Raw genomic sequence first — 13,408 nt, 5'->3', positions numbered from 1 at the left:
TATACAGACCACAGCACAGTTAAAACTGAAATTCAATTTACCCAATAACCTGCCCTCAAGTTGCTTACAGCCTAGTAAGAGAGACAGACAAATAAACAAGAAATTATGGTCCAGATCACAGATACCATAACGGCCACCTTGGGAGAACACATAGTAGGGACTCATGATCTAATCTTGTGGAGTTAGAGAAGACTTGCTGGAGGAGACAGAAGAGATGAATTTTAAGGTTTAAATGCTGGAGGCAAAAGGAACAATCTGTTCAAAGCAGGAGAAAAAATTGTTCAGGGAACCGCAAATTGTTCAGAGGGCTGGAGTGCAAATTGCTAGCATTGAGCAAGAAGAGATGAGACTGGAGAAATAAGCAAGGACCAAACAGTACAGCCTTTTTTTCTTCAAGTATAAGAATATGGGCTTCATTAAGAAAATATGGAGACTTCATAAGACCATCTCTCATCAAATCAAGTCAAATATAATATGTCAGTGCCTCTTTACCTCTTAAACCCAAACCAAAGAAGAAGATAACTAGAATATAGTCCCCAAAGAGTCAAGATTGGTGTACCATAACAAGGTTACCCCCTGTTTGCCTGAGAAGAGCACTTCAGTTTAAATGATAATTATATATAAACCTGACAATATATTCCCAAGACCATTCTGTGTCCAAAGAACTGCTCTTCCAAGCAACCTGCACTTTATATTGGTCACTGTCTCCCAGGACTGAGTGATGAACAGCTGCTGTACTTTCGGCCAGCTGTGCTTGGGCATTCTGGTGGAATGTGACTGTCAGATGATTCGATTTTTTAGCAAAGCTTAAGAGTTTTCTTTTCCTTTTCCTTCTAGGACTATCAACTTGTCATAAGGCATTTTTCAATATATATGCATTTCATTCACACACACTCACACACTGAGTTATTTAGAACCAGGTACCTTCCTACATAGGCAAACACACACACACAACTGTTAAGTGGATGCATATCTCAGAATGGCACATCCAGAATATATAACAGTAATAATTCCTTATATTTGCATAGTACTTTTTATTTATAATTTATATACAGCTGCTCCCAAAAAGGATGTGAGACAGCTACAACCCTTTATAATTTATAAAGCATTCCATCTTCTGACAACCCTGTGAGGCAGTAAGAACAAAGATTAATATTCTTGTCAGGAAGAAAAGGAAAAACTGAGGCTTAAAAAACTAGGGTGACTTCTCCAAGCCCATATCCAGAACTCAGAAAGCCTTGAGCTATGTTCTTTCACTTGCACTGGACTATCTCCTCTAACAATCTGTGCACCAACAGCAATCCTTAAGGACATCCTGAGATACAATAAGTTTAAAAAAATCATCACAAGTATGAGAACATATTCCAAATATTTTGTACTTACTCTCCACATCCCCACTCTCAATCTCTCACGTGTTAAGAATCATTGCTAATATTTATTGAGTGCCTAGGATGCGAGTACCACTGTTACAAGTATTTCACCTGTATTACCTTGTTAAATCCTCACAACAGCCTTATAAGTTTGCTAATATTAACTCCATTTTATGGATGAGAAAAGTGAGGCAGAGAAAAGGTAAATAACTTTCTCATACAGACATGACTAGCAGGTTTTAGAGTTAGATTTCACACCCAGGCAGTCTTAATCGAGGACTCAATTGTTTAACCACTATTCTATAGTTTTGTTCTTTGCCCAGAAATTTCTTCAGAATAGATGTGTCACAGAAATGGGTTTTGTGCTAATAAGGAGGTTTGCTCATATATATGATGTGTAGTATGCTCCTCTTTTCCCACGTGCCTCAAGGGATCAATGACTTTCCAGATGACCCATGCAGTCTTCTCAGAACACCTACAAACACTTCCAAATCCACATGCAAGCAGAATTTCTAACAGAGCTATCCTCCTGATTGCAACCAATTTGTAACCAATCAGCCTGGAGTCACTGCTTAGGAGGAACAATTTGACTTGTCCCGTACGTTATTTTTCAAAATGGGAAATATCTAAAGCTATCTTGTAACCTCCCAATTTATTTCTAGAGATATAATGGTGAGTCATGATGCCCTTTTGCCTTAGTATAGCTATGCTACAATTGCCACCACAAAGCCCACCTACCTATTGCTGTACCACCCAAATCCTTACCTTCCCACTTTCATCTCTGATAGGTACATGCGCTGTTATCTATGACTTTGAATCATCTCTGTAGCTTACAATATTTCTGATTCTTTTAAACCTGAACCTCTAATCATTGCTACCCAACTTTACCAAGTATTCTTAGCTAGGTGAAAATTGAGTGCTCATTAAACACCAAAAAGAGGAAAGGGTAAGAGATTAAAATAGAAATAAAAGGGATAAGGTTCTTGGATAATAACTGGTGGTAAAAACAAATTTCCAGGGAGAATAAAAGGATCACCTATTTATAGTCTACTCCCTCATCCTGACATATATTATTCCATTTATGACACATGCCTAGATGGCATTCAAGATATTCTAATCTTGTAGCAAGAATACATGATGAATACTGGTTCACACTGTCAATGTTAGAATCAATCTCATGTGATTTTTAAAAATTTTTTTCAGTTTTCACTGAGAATGGCCTTATTTAACCAACATAAGAGTAATCCAGGTATAAACTGATATTGAGGAATGTCAATGCTTGCACAACAAATCCAAGCCATGTACCCAATATACTTGTCATGTAATGCCTGGGGAGAAAGACAAGGGTAATAAAGAAAAAAGCTGGAAGATCTTTAGCAGTAAAAGATACTAATAAGAAGAAAAACATGAGAAGTTTTTATATTTTTAAAAAATATATTTTTTATTTATTTATTTTGGTTGTGCTGGGTCTTAGTTGCAGTATGCAGGATCTTCGTTGCGGCATGTGGGCTTCTTAGTTGTGGCATGCAAACTCTTCGTTGTCACATGTGGGCTTCTTAGTTGTGGCATGCATGTGGGATCTAGTTCCCCGACCAGGGATCCAACCCGGGCCCCCTGCATTGGGAGTGCAGATTCTTACCCACTGGACCACCAGGGAAGTCCCAAGAAGTTTTTTAAATATTTAGAAACCATTGATAATACTTCAAACAATACTGAAAGTTTACTAAGTGTCAGGCATTATGCTAAGTGCTTTATGTATATCATCTCATATCTTTTCTACCTATTAGGTAGAAACAGGTCTAAATATTCTCCCATTTTAAAGACAAAAATGCTCAAAGTAATTGTCCAGTCACACTTCTAGTAAGAGTCTAACAAGACCAGATTGTCTCACCCCTCAGTGAAATTAAGCATTTCACTCTATCACCTCTCAGCAAGCAAAAGGAAATTAGAACATAAAGTAAATACTGATTTTTAAAATGTATTTTAATAACAAACATATTAAAATCCAGTCAATTACAACATGTTTTTTGGCAGAGTAAGGCAGGCAGAGGGAAGTAGAAGTGTGCTACTTTTTGCCTTGATAGAACTAGATATGAATTAACTACAAGTTTGTTAGAAAAATGTAAGTTTACATATGCATATTAAAAATTTTAAGCAATCACTGGTAAGCTAAAAGTATAAAATGTATAACTTTGAAGCCAGTAGTGAGGGAAAATAGAACAAAGCAAACTGTATCAATTCAACAAAAATAGGAAAAAAGGTACAAATGTAAACAAGATGCAGCAGATTTGTATTTTCTAAAGGTGGTCACACCACTATATATGCCATGCCACATGTTCTTCTTAAAATGTGTAGTTGACACAACTCCACTGATGGATGAAGTCTACGTTCCCTTCCTTGAACCTAGATAGAACTTTATAAATATCTCAACTAATAGGATTCAGTGAATGTGATGCTTCCTGACTTCTGAGGCTAGGTCATAAAAGACAAAATGGCTTCTACCTGGCTCTCTCAGTACACTTGACTTTCAAACCCGATCACCATACTGTAAGGAAGCCCAAGCCAAACGGAGAAGCCACACGAGGATGTTCAGTCAAAAGCCCCAGCTAGATTCCTAGCCAACACTAGCATTAACTACCAAACATATGAGTGAATGAGTTTCCAAATGAATCCAGTTGATAATCAAAACATCATAGAACAGAGAAAAGCCATCTCTTCTCTGCTCATCTGAATTCCTTACCCATAGAAACTAAGGAAGATAATTAAAAAATTATTGTTGTTGAAAGCCATGAAGTTGGGGGGGGGGCATTATATACATGGCAATAGACAACTCATAGAACAGAGAAAATAAAGATGCAGAATTAGATGGCCAGAACAAGTCCAAACACATCAAAAATCAAAATGAATGGATTTATTTATTAAATGGATAAGAAAAACTAGTCATCAGGAGATTGAAAACAAATGTATTACAAAAAGAAATAGGCAAATCATCTCCTCAAAAAAAATCCTGTAGCAATACTAATATAAATCAACATAAAATTAAAGCAAAAAAAGTTAAAACGTGGAAATATGGATATTTCATATGATAAAGAATAATTATACAAGTTATAAGAAGCATAAATGTATATTCTCCTAGCAACACAGTGTTGAAATATACAAAGCCAAATTTTATATATAAAACCATAGAAAAAACTCTGGAAGTCTACAAAATCTATTCATAATAGTGGCTCTATCTGTGACAATGATGAGGGAACTGATTTTGATGATACTAAGTCCAAATGAACCAGCCTCCACACACATACACACAAAAACACACATACACATATAACTGCTAAGATAGGTAGAAATGCACACAAACTAGAATTTCACATATTGGAAGAACAAAATGTTAACAGCCTCATATGTCTACTAAGTTAATGTTGCTCTTTGTTAGCTAAGTAGATGAAAATACTCTGAGATAAACAGCATGTATTTTCAATATTACTTTCATTCCAACAAAATGCAAATAAGAATACACTGGCACAGATGTGACACAAAGAGGTGCACTGTCGCTGTCCTACAACCGTTTATTTGTTCAACAAATATTTGGAATTATACCATACGCTAAGCATAGTATTAGGTATTAAGGATACAAAGGTGAATCTAACAGTATAGTCTTTGCTCAAGGCTTATTATTTAGTAGTGGATGTAGTTACTGAACAAATCAACCCACAAATAACTATAACCTTTTTTTTTTTTTTTTTTTGCGGTACGCGGGCCTCTCACTGTTGCGGCCTTTCCCGTTGCGGAGCACAGGCTCCAGACGCGCAGGCTCAGTGGCCATGGCTCACGGGCCCAACCGCTCCGCGGCATGTGGGATCCTCCCAGACCGGGGCACGAACCCGCGTCCCCTGCATCAGCAGGCAGACTCTCAACCACTGCGCCACCAGGGAAGCCCAACTATAACCTTTTAATTGTGTAAGAATTCTGAAGCAAAATAGCCAAATGTTATGAGAACAGGGGGAGCCTACCTTACATAGAGTGATCAGGAGAGGCATACCTAGAGAAGAGAGATTTAACCAGAGACTAAAATTACAATTAAGAATTAGCCAAGTAAATACTACTTCTTCTGGCAAAGATGATGTAATAGGGACGAGTTTTACCTCTGGCCTGAAGTAATTTAGAAACCAGACAGTTATTTTCAAGCACTGAACCTAAGGTAGCATGGGAAAATTATCCATGAGAGAGGGGAAATAAATGAGGTGTGACCTTTGCCCCAGCTTACTGTCCTGAGAGAGTTTTCAGTTATCAGAAGAGAAAGAGGGAACTAGGTGGAGTCCAGTGACCTTACTGAACTGAGAAAAGAGATCTTGGAGTTTGGAGAGGCCAAGAAGGCTAGAGTTCACTGAGCAGAGCACATAGAGGGAAAAGTTGCAGGGAGAGAGAACCCCAGAGATCTGCAAAAAGTTCCCCTCAAGTCTTCATCTGAGTACTGACTAGAGCATGGAGGTGAGGAAACTATTCAACAGCAGATAAAGAATCACCTAAAAGAAACATAGGGAACCAACCCTACGGAACACAGAAAGCCAGAAATATTTCTGTTCCTATAAACCAGAAAGAAAAAACTTTGTAATTAACTAGGATGGTGTAAGGTATTCAAAAGGATATTGGCTTATAATGAAACAAACTTAGTTCTGGAATAAAGGCTGTTTTGGTCCTGCCTAACAAAGTTTAACAGAAAGCTTTGAAGGGATGAAACTATTTTAAGCTCAATTAAATACACCTCAGAACAAAATTCAAGAAAATTTATAGGAATACAAAAATATCCAGTACTTAATGAGGTAAAATTAAATATGCCTATCATCAAATCAAAAAATTAGAAGGCATACAAAGAAGCAGAAAAATATCTCATAATGAGATAGTAAAACATCTTTGAATTATTAAAAGAAAAAACTGTCAGTTGTTCATTATATTCCCAGCAAAAGAATATCTTTCATAAACAATTAGAAGGCATACAAAGAAGCAGAAAAATATAACTCATAATGAGACAGTAAAACAACATCTTTAAATTATTAAAAGAAAAAACTGTCAGTTGTTCATTATATTCCCAGCAAAAGAATATCTTTCATAAATGAAGGAAAATAAATAAAAGCAGAAAGGATTCATCACCAGCAGACATGTACTACAAAAATGTTTTTAAAAACTCCTTGGGGCAGAAGGAAAATGATACCAGATAGAAATCTGCATCAACACAAAGGCATGAAGAGCACTGGAAATAGCAAAAAGGAGAAGTAAAGTGTATGACCAAAATGACAGAAATAGAGGAGGAATATGGAAGTACACCATTATAAAGTTCTTATATAATACCCAAAGTGGTATATTACTCAAAAATACAGTATGATAAATTACAGACATATACCCTAAAACAACACCTAACAAACCAACAATGAATAAAATGGGTTAATCAAGATATTTTAAATAACCCAAGAGAAGGCACAAAAAAAGGAAAAAGGGAACAAAAAGCAGGTGGAAAAGTAGAAGCAAATAGTAAGATGGTGACTTAAGCTCAACTATACTGATAACCACATTTAATGTAAATGGTCTAAACAACTCAATTAAAAGACAGAGATTGTCAGGCTGGATTCTTAAAAGTAAGAACAAATTGTATGCTTCCTACAAGAAACAAACATGTAAGAAGTAAAAGAATGGAAACAAATATACCATACTATCATTAATAAAAAGAAAGCTGGAGGGGCTACATTTCTCTCAGACAAAGAGTATTTTGAAGCAAAAAATATGTTCAGGTGCAAAGAGTGTCATTTCATAATGTTAAAGGGATCAATGCAGCAAGAGGACATATCTTAAATGTTTATGCCCCTAATAATACAGCTTCAGCAAAAACTGATAGGACAATAAGAAGCAATAAACAAATCTGTAATTACAGTTGGAAATTTTAACACCCTTCTCTCAGTAACTGATAGAACAAATGGGCAGCAAATCAGTAAGGATATTAAAGATGAATAACACTATCAAACAACTTGACCTAATTGATATTTATGAAACACTCCATCCAACAATAACTGAATATACAAAATCTTCAAATGCACACATTTACCATGATAGATCATATTCTGAATCATAAAATGAATTCAAGTAAATTTGAAATGATTCAAATCATACAAAGTATGTTCTTGAACTACAATGCAATTAAAGTAAAAGTCAAAAACAAAAATATTTTTGGGGTTTCCCTGGTGGCGCAGTGGTTGAGAGTCTGCCTGCTGATGCAGGGGACACGGGTTCGTGCCCCAGTCCGGGAAGATCCCACATGCCGCGGGGTGGCTGGGCCCGTGAGCCGTGGCCGCTGAGCCTGTGCGTCCGCAGCCTGTGCTCCACAACGGGAGACGCCACAACAGTGAGAGGCCCGCGTACCAAAAAAAAAAAAAAAAAAAAAAAAAAATTTTCAAAAACCCTCAATTTTTATAAACAAAAGAACAGATTTCTTAGTAACCCAGGAGACAAAGAAGAAATCAAAAGGGAAAAGGGAAAATACTTTGAACTGAATTAAGATGAAAACAGCATATCAAAAGTGTCAGATGCATATAAACCATTCCATAAAGTAAAATGTATAGCATTGAACATATATACTAAAAAAATAGAAAAGGTTGCAAAACAATGATCTCAGCTTCCACCTTAGGAAACTAGAAAAATAATAGCAAGTTATACCTAGATTAATCATAAGAATGAAAGTAATACAAAGAAGAACTGAAAACAAATACAAAACAGGAAAATAGAAAGTCAATGAAACGAAAAGTTAGTTATTTAAGAAGATTAATAAAATCAACAAATCTCTAGCCAGAATGATAGGGGAAAATGGAGTAAAGATACCAATTATCAAAATATGGAATGACAGAGGAGACTCCTAGAGATATTTTAAAAATAACAAGAGAATATTTTTTAAAAAATTTAGGCCAACAAATTGAATAACAGAAATGAAATAAACAAATTACTTGAAAGATGCAAACTATCAAACGCCTTCATGAAAAAATATTGTATGGATTGAAAGTTTTTGTCTCCGAAAAGTTCATATGTTGAAACTTTACCCCGAATGTGATGGTGTTAGGAGGTGGGTTGGGAGGTAATTAGGATCAGATAAGTTCTTGAGAGTGGAGCCCTCATGAATGGGATCAGTGCCATTATAAGAGTCACAGTAAAGCTGTCTTTCCCTCCCTGCTCTCCAGCATGTGAGGATCCAATAAGAAGTTGGCAGTTGCAATCCAGAAGAGGACTCTCACCACAGCTCGACTATGCTGGTACCCTAATCTTGGACTTCAATCTTCAGAACTAAATAAAATAAATTTCTGCTGTTTATAAGCCACCTGGCCTATGGTACTTTGTTACAGTAGCATGATCAGACTAAGACTAATACATAACCTGAACAACCATCTATATCTTAAAGAAATTGAATTTGTAATTAAAAATCTCTCCACAAAAAAAAAAAACAAAAAAACTCCAGGTACAGATGACTTCACTGGGGAACTTGACCAAACATTTAAAGAAGAAAAAATACCAATTCCTCACAAACTCTTCCAAAAAATAGAAGATGAGGGAATGCTTGCCAACCTATCTAATGAGGCCACTATCACACTCTCACACCAAAAGCAGACAAAGAAAGCTACACATCAAATCCCTCTGGAACATAGATAAAAAACTTCCTAACTAAATTTCACCTGATCAAATCCAAATACAACAATATATAAGAAGGATAATACATGTAAGACTGCCAGTTTGATTTAACATGCAAAAGTCAATCAATGTAATTCATTATATTATGAAAAAATGAAAAAATATGATAATCAATAAATGCAGAAAAAAACATTTAACAAAATCCAACACTCATTCCTAATAATAATTCTTAGCAAACTAGGAATATAAATGAACTTCCTGTGCTTTTCCACTAAAATCAGGAATAAGGCAAGCATCTTAACCTCACCACTTCTGTAAATATTGTATTGAAGATTCTGGCCAGTGCAATATATCAAGCCAAGGAAATTAAAAATATTCAGATTGGAAAAGAAGCAAAAATGTCATTATTTACAGATGACATGATCATCTATGAAAAAATTCTCTGACATCTATATCAAAGCTATTAGAATAAATGAGACAAAAGTTGGAGAAGACAGGGAAGTATGGAAAAAATTTCAAAATCAATCTGTGTTGTTGCATGTATTCCACTATATAATATACCCCCAATTTTTTTATCCATTCACCTGTTTATGAGCATTCGGGTTGTTTCTCATATGGGACCAATGCAAATAAAGCTGCTATGAGCATTGTGTAGGATTTTTTTTTTTAGACATTTGGTTTATTTTCAATAGGAAAAATGCCTAGGAATGGAATGGCTGAATCATATGGCAGATGTATGCTTAACTTTAAAAGAAACCACCAAATTGTCTTCCAAAGTGTATTTGGAAAGTATATTTCAAAAAAAGTATATTTTATATACCTATCAGCAGATTATGAGGGTTCCAGTTGTTCCACACCCTCACCAGCATTTCATATGTCAGTCATTTTTATCTTCTCCATTCTGGTGGTTTTAGTTTGCGTTTCCCTAATGACTAATGACGTTGAGCAGTTTTTAGTGCTCATTTGCCATCTGTATATCTTCTTTGGTGAATCCTAGGTACAAATCCTTCATCAGATGGATGTTTATAGATATTAAAAACTTTGCTCTTCAAAAGACACCGTTCCAAAAATGAAAAGGATTAGTGTCTAAAATATGTAAAAATTCTTACAACTAAGTAATAAGAAAACAAAAAATAAAAATTGGGTTAAAGTTTTAAACAAATATTTCACCAAGGGAATAGTGGGAGAAATAACATTCCAGGGTGGAATCATTACATGTTAACACCCTGAGGCAAGAAAGGGCTTGATGTGTTTATGGGACTGGAAAAGAGACCTATGTCACTGGAGCATTTTATGGGAGGTAGTGCATTGTACAAGGCTGAGGTAGGCAAGGGGCAGGATCATACAGGACCTTGAGGCCATTGTAGAGAATTTGCTAGCTGAACAAACTTGGTCAACTTTCTTAAACTCTTGTGCCTTTATTTTCAAAAAGTCAAAATCAGTATATTATTTAACTCATAGGGTAGTGAGTTAGGAAATGTAAAATGTTTACAATAGTCCTTGGCACATAGTAAGAGCTGTAAAACATTTGTTCTATTGTTTCCACTATAACACATAACACCCTATAATCCATTCGATATCGTGAGCTGGAATTTAGATGCCTAAACTTTAGAACTTAAAAAATTAAATACTCTTTTTCCATTCTCAGTAGGACCTATTTAAACTCTTAGCTATCTCCTTAAAATGCTCATACCAGTGACCAAATATAAATAATGAAACAGTGACAGAAAAATAACAGCAATGGCATTACTTCATCCTTCCCTCCCATGAAGACAAGAAAAGTCCCTTCTGTGCTTTAGGACATTTGCAATTGTTACACAGACTAAATCTGTGACTGTATCATCTGTTAAAAAAATCTTCCTCTGCAATGCCCCAAAATGGAAAAAGAAGCTGATCTGCAGTAAAACTGTTCTTCATTCAGTGATTACTTTGTTTCATGTAACATGATTCACAGTAGTGGTCTTAAATGGAAACTTACGAGATTTGTGCCTACCTCCCTGACTTCTGCTTTTCAGTTAAAACAAGATTTCCCAACCACTTTTTGTAACTCACACCCACTACATTGCTTCTTAATTAGCTTTAGTGCATTATTATTAAAAAATACATTAGGATAATGAAAACAATAGAGAGTGTAATATGGTAAATACCAGTGTAACCACTATTTAGATTTTTAACAATAAAGATTTATGAACTGAAGTGCCCTCTTTGTTCCCATTTTCCTCTTTCCCTGGTCCCTGTAGTAAACCATTACCCTGAATTTGGACCTTATTCCAAAGCATGTTCTAAAATGTTTCCTGTATATCTATGTATCCACAAACAATACGTAAACTGTATCACAGACTTTATATAATCAGAATCATATTGTACATCTTTGTGGCAGCCATGATAATGCGCCACTCCAATCTCCTTGCTCTAGTGGAGAGCAATTTCCTGATGACAACAGCTGCTTCCCTCTGGGTCCTCCCCTGCCTGGTGCTACTCCTAGCCAATAACTGAGGACAAGAGGATTGCTAATGCAGATACGTTCCTGCAAAATGCAGATCTACTTTAATGGGCAACTTTGGTTATTAAATTCTATTGTTTAGGCATCTAAACTCCAGCCCATGATATCATAAGGAATCTAGGGTATTATGTATTATGGTGGAAATAGAAAAATGCTTTATAGCTCTTAGTATGTGCCAGGGATTGTTGTAAATATTTTACATTTCCTAACTTACTGCCTTCATAATTAAATAATATACTGATTTTTGAAAATAACACAAAGAGTTTAAGAAAGTTGCCCAAGTTTGTACAGCTCCTCCATAGGACTTAGATCTGCACCATGGTCTGAAAACCCTCCCCACCTTCTCCAGCTCCTGCCCTTTCTCCTTCACGGATGGTTCCCCCCAATAAATTATTTGCGTGTCTAATTTTGTCTTGGTGCCTGCATTTTAGAGCACCTGAACTAACAGCATTCTTTTGCAATTTGCTTTCTTCACTTAGCTTTATGTTTTTGTGATTTATTCATATGGATACATTTATCTCTACTTCATTAATTTTAAACACTGTAAAGGATTCTGTTGTATGAATATAGAATTGATTTATCCTTTCCCCTTTTAATGGACATTTATGTTGTTTCCAATTTTTTCACCATTGCAAGCAATGCTTCAATGAACATTCTAATACGTAGGTCATAGGGTAGGCTCTCCTTTACCAGCTATTGTTAACTGCTCTCCCAAGTTACTGGATCAATTCATACTTCTCCCAGCAGCGTATGAGAGAGCCCAAGGTTCCACTTTCTTGCAACAACTGAAATTGTTAATCATTCTAATTGTGTCAGTCTCATTGGTACTAAATGATACCTCACTGTAGTTCTAATTTGCATTTTCCTGAATACTACTGATAGTATGCATTGTTCACATTTGTTGGCCTTCTGAGTTTTTTAACATGGTGATCTATCTTCCCATATTCTTTGTCTATTATTAAATTGAATTGTCTTTATCTTCTTGTGTTCTAAGAGTTCTCTAAGTATGCTGCACAATGATCCTATATGTTATTTTTGTTTCAAAAATCTCTCTGTGACACATACATTCTCACTCTGTTTTTTCATATCTTTTGATGCAGAGATTTAAATATTTAACACAGTTCATTTTACCAATCTTTGCCTTTATAGTTTTGTGTTCCATTTTCTAAAGAAATTCTTCTCTATACCACAGTCCTGCTGATATTTTCCAATACTGGGTTCTAAAAACTGTTAAATTTTGTTTTTCATGCAGATTTTTAATCCAAATAGAATTGATCTTAGAATAGGTTGTAAGGAATGAATCCAATTCCACTTTTTTCATGAGGGTAACGAGTGGTCCTAGAATCATTTCTTAAATAGTCTCTCCTTTCTCCCTGATCTGCAGTATTATTTCTGTCACATATCAAGTTTCTTTATGTATAAACTCTGTATAGGCTTCCTACTGTGTTCAACATTTCTATCTCTGAGTTAATAGCACTTTGTTTTAATTAATGAAACACTGTAAGGATTCTTGATATCTGGTAAGTTTAGTCCCCCTATTTTGGTCTTCTTCAAAAGTCCCCTGACCATTCTTGATCCCTTGTTTTTCCATATAAACTTTAGAATGAGCTTGCCAAGGTCCATGGAAAATCCTACTGGGACTTTAAATGCAAACGATATGAGTCTATGAATTAATTTTTAGAGAATGAGGATCTTTATGATTTGAGATTTCCCATCCACAGTCATATCGTATCTCTCTACTTCTTTAGGCCATTAACATCTTTCAATTTCTCTACAAAAATATGACACATTTCTAATTTTGATATTTTAAATATTATCTTTCTATATTATATTTGCTGTTTGTGGCTGATGTAAAAAAAACATTAAAGACATT

At 35.4% G+C, this 13,408-nt stretch overlaps 1 long non-coding RNA gene across 2 annotated transcripts in view; it reads right to left on the bottom strand.

The window, feature by feature from the left end:
* The window catches only part of LOC111184073 (uncharacterized), a 198,699-nt gene that overhangs the window by 14,352 nt on the left and 170,939 nt on the right, over nt 1–13,408 (bottom strand). The gene's annotated exons all lie outside the window — the stretch shown is intronic.

This window comes from Delphinapterus leucas, chromosome 7, assembly GCF_059928025.1.
Source record: "Delphinapterus leucas isolate spDelLeu-1000000601 "Yukka" chromosome 7, BTC_Dleu_Yukka2, whole genome shotgun sequence".
NCBI lineage: Eukaryota > Metazoa > Chordata > Mammalia > Artiodactyla > Monodontidae > Delphinapterus > Delphinapterus leucas.
Note: the sequence above shows the minus strand (reverse complement) of the source record. Positions and strands in the feature narration are given on the sequence as shown.